This window comes from Phyllobates terribilis, unplaced genomic scaffold (assembly GCF_046119375.1).
Source record: "Phyllobates terribilis strain yellow unplaced genomic scaffold, ASM4611937v1 Scaffold_243__1_contigs__length_2969482, whole genome shotgun sequence".
NCBI classification, from domain to species: Eukaryota; Metazoa; Chordata; class Amphibia; order Anura; family Dendrobatidae; genus Phyllobates; species Phyllobates terribilis.
In genome coordinates, this window is record NW_027363003.1 from 2,909,050 (window position 1) to 2,913,554 (window position 4,505).

A 4,505-nucleotide genomic window follows, 5' to 3' on the forward strand; every position below is an offset into this window, starting at 1 on the left:
TAGTTACATGACCGGTGCCTGCGCTGTCACTTGCTGGGAGTTGTAGTCCCTTACCACATACTGCAGTGCTATTATGACGCAGAGATGGTTTAGTTACACGAGTGGTGCCTGCGCTGTCACTTGCTGGGAGTTGTAGTCCCTCACCACATACTGCAGTGTTATCATGACGCAGTGATGGTTTAGTTACATGACCGGTGCCTGCGCTGTCACTTGCTGGGAGTTGTAGTCCCTCACCACATACTGCAGTGCTATTATGACGCAGTGATGGTTTAGTTACATGATCGGTGCCTGTGCTGTCACTTGCTGGGAGTTGTAGTCCCTCACCACATACTGCAGTGCTATTATGATGCAGTGATGGTTTAGTTACATGATCGGAGCCTGCGCTGTCACTTGCTGGGAGTTGTAGTCCCTCACCACATACTGCAGTGCTATTATGATGCAGTGATGGTTTAGTTACATGATCGGTGCCTGCGCTGTCACTTGCTGGGAGTTGTAGTCCCTCACCACATACTGCAGGGCTATTATGATGCAGTGATGGTTTAGTTACATGATCGGTGCCTGCGCTGTCACTTGCTGGGAGTTGTAGTCCCTCACCACATACTGCAGTGCTATTATGATGCAGTGATGGTTTAGTTACATGACCGGTGCCTGTTCTGTCACTTGCTGGGAGTTGTAGTCCCTCACCACATACTGCAGTGCTATATGATGCAGTGATGGTTTAGTTACATGATCGGTGCCTGCACTGTCACTTGCTGGGAGTTGTAGTCCCTCACCACATACTGCAGTGCTATTATGATGCAGTGATGGTTTAGTTACATGATCGGTGCCTGCGCTGTCACTTGCTGGGAGTTGTAGTCCCTCACCACAAACTGCAATGCTATTATGATGCAGTGATGATTTAGTTACATGATCGGTGCCTGTGCTGTCACTTGCTGGGAGTTGTAGTCCCTCACCACATACTGCAGTGCTATTATGATGCAGTGATGGTTTAGTTACATGATCGGTGCCTGCGCTGTCACTTGCTGGGAGTTGTAGTCCCTCACCACATACTGCAGTGCTATTATGACGCAGTGATGGTTTAGTTACATGATCGGTGCCTGCGCTGTCACTTACTGGGAGTTGTAGTCCCTCACCACATACTGCAGTGCTATTATGACGAAGTTATGGTTTAGTTACATGACCGGTACCTGCGCTGTCACTTGCTGGGAGTTGTAGTCCCTCACCACATACTGCAGTGCTATTATGACGCAGTGATGGTTTATTTACATGATCGGTGCCTGCGCTGTCACTTGCTGGGAGTTGTAGTCCCTCACCACACACTGCAGGGCTATTATGATGCAGTGATGGTTTAGTTACATGATCGGTGCCTGCGCTGTCACTTGCTGGGAGTTGTAGTCCCTCACCACATACTGCAGTGCTATTATGATGCAGTGATGGTTTAGTTACATGATCGGTGCCTGTGCTGTCACTTGCTGGGAGTTGTAGTCCCTCACCACATACTGCAGTGCTATTATGACGCAGTGATGGTTTAGTTACATGATCGGTGCCTGCGCTGTCACTTGCTGGGAGTAGTAGTCCCTCACCACATACCGCTGAGCTATTATGACTGAGTGATGGTGAATTGTGTATCTAATCCTATCCTGTGTGATACTGTCTGCTGAGCCGTGTATCTAATCCCGCCCTGTGCGATACTGTCTGCTGAGCTGTATCTCTAATCCTCTTCTGTGTGATACTGTCTGCTGAGCTGTGAATCCAATCCTGTCCTGTGCGATACTGTCTGCTGAGCTGTGCATCTAATCCTATCCTGTGTGATACTGTCTGCTGAGCAGTGTATCTAATCATCTCCTGTGTGATACTGTCTACTGAGCTGTGTAGCTAATCCTCTCCTGTGTGATACTGTCTGCTGAGCCGTGTATCTAATCCTCTCCTGTGTGATACTGTCTGCTGAGCTGTGTATCTAATCTTATCCTGTGTGATACTGTCTGCTGAGCTGTGTATCTAATCCCCTCCTGTATGATACTGTCTGCTGAGCTGTGTATCTAATCCCCTCCTGTGTGATACTGTCTGCTGAGCCGTGTATCTAATCCTACCCTGTGTGATACTGTCTGCTGAGCTGTATCTCTAATACTACCCTGTGTGATACTGTCTGCTGAGCTGTGTATCTAATCCTCTCCTGTGTGATACTGTCTACTGAGCCGTGTATCTCATCCTCTCCTGTGTGATACTGTCTGCTGAGCTGTATCTCTAATCCTACCCTGTGTGATACTGTCTGCTGAGCCGTGTATCTAATCCTCTCCTGTGTGATACTGTCTGCTGAGGTGTCTATCTAATCCTCTCCTGTGTGATACTGTCTGCTGAGCCATGTATCTAATCCTCTCCTGTGTGATACTGTCAGCTGAGCTGTGTATCTAATCCTCTCCTGTGTGATACTGTCTGCTGAGCCGTGTATCTAATCCTCTCCTGTGTAATACTGTGAGTTGAGCTGTGTATCTAATCCTCTCCTGTGTGATACTGTCTGCTGAGATGTGTATCTAATCCTCTCCTGTGTGATACTGTGTGCTGAGCTGTGTATCTAATCCTCTCCTGTGTAATACTGTGTGTTGAGCTGTGTATCTAATCCTCTCCTGTGTGATACTGTCTGCTGAGCTGTGTATCTAATACTCTCCTGTGTGATACTGTCTGCAGAGCAGTGTATCTAATCCTCTCCTGTGTGATACTGTCTGCTGAGCTGTGTATCTAATCCCCTCCTGTGTGATACTGTCAGCTGAGCTGTGTCTCCAATCCCCTCCTGTGTGATTCTGTCTGCTGAGTCATGTATCTAATCCTATGATGTGTGATACCGTCTGCTGAGCTGTGTATCTAATCCTATGCTGTGTATCTAATCCTCTCCTGTGTATCTAATCCTCTCCTGTGTGATACTGTCTGCTGAGCCGTGTATCTAACCCTATGCTGTGTGATACTGTCTGCTAAGCCATGTATCTAATCCTCTCCTGTGCGATATTGTCTGCTGAGCAGTGTCTCTAATCCCCTGCTGTGTGATACTGTCCGCTGAGCCGTGTATCTAACCCTATGCTGTGTGATACTGTCTGCTGAGCTATGTATCTAATCCTATGCTGTGTATCTAATCCTCTCCTGTGTGATAATGTCTGCTGAGCCATGTATCTAATCCTCTCCTGTGTGATACTGTCTGCGGAGCCGTGTATCTAATCCTATCCTGTGTGATACTGTCTGCTGAGCTGTGTATCTAATCCTATCCAGTGTAATACCATCTGCTGAGCAGTGTATCTAATTCTATCCTGTGTGATACTGTCTGCTGAGCTGTGTATCTAATCCTCTCCTGTGTGATACTGTCTGCTGAGCCGTGTATCTAATCCTCTCCTGTGTGATACTGGTGTGCTGAGCTGTGTATCTAATCCTCTCCTGTGTGATACTTTCTGATGAGCCATGTATCTAATTCTCTCCTGTGTGATACTGTCTGCTGAGCTGTGTATCTAATCCTCTCCTGTGTGATACTGTCTGCTGAGCCGTGTATCTAATCCTCTCCTGTGTGATACTGTCTGCTGAGCCGTGTATCTAATCCTCTCCTGTGTGATACTGTCTGCTGAGCTGTGTATCTAATCCTATCCTGTGTGATACTGTCTGCTGAGCTATGCATCTAATCCTGTCCTGTGTGATACCGTCTGCTGAGCTATGTATCTAATCCTTTCCTGTGTGATACTGTCTGGTGAGTTGTATCTCTAATCCTACCCTGTGTGATACTGTCTGCGGAGCCATGTATCTAATCCTCTCCTGTGCGATACCGTCTGCTGAGCAGTGTATCTAATCCTCTCCTGTGAGATACTGTCTGCTGAGCTGTGTATCTAATCCTCTCCTGTGTGATACTGTCTGCTGAGCAGTGTATCTAATCTTATACTGTGTGATACTGTCTCCTGAGCTGTGTATCTAATCTCCTCCTGTGTGATACTGTCTGCTGAGCTGTGTATCTAATCCTCTCCTGTGTGATACTGTCTGCTGAGCTGTGTATCTAATCCTATTGTCGTCACTGAATTTTGGGTCTTCTATCCTTTGGATTACGAGCTCGGAGAGAATGAAGACACAGGACAGGATGTTTGTGTCTAAACATACTCTAAAAACTTTATTACAAAACACAGGGCTAATATACACCCTAAAAGGCAGGAAACAGATTTGCCATATATGGTTCGATTATACAGTTTAGCTGAACAAGCGAAAAAAAGCTAGTTTCTGTATGCTTTAAAATATTTAATTAGACTTATCTAGTTAGCAAGGTCATTTCATCTTTCTGCAAGAACACATTATTGCTACAAGAAGAAACATCTGGCCAGGGAGTATACTTTATCTTCTCACAATGATACAAGAAGGAACATTCATAGCTGTTGTTTTCACCTAAAATAACTGTCAGACTTATATAGCATAGATTGGGCCTTTAAACTTGAGGGACTCCATCTTCTGCTATAACACTATCCTGTGTGATACTGTCTATTGAG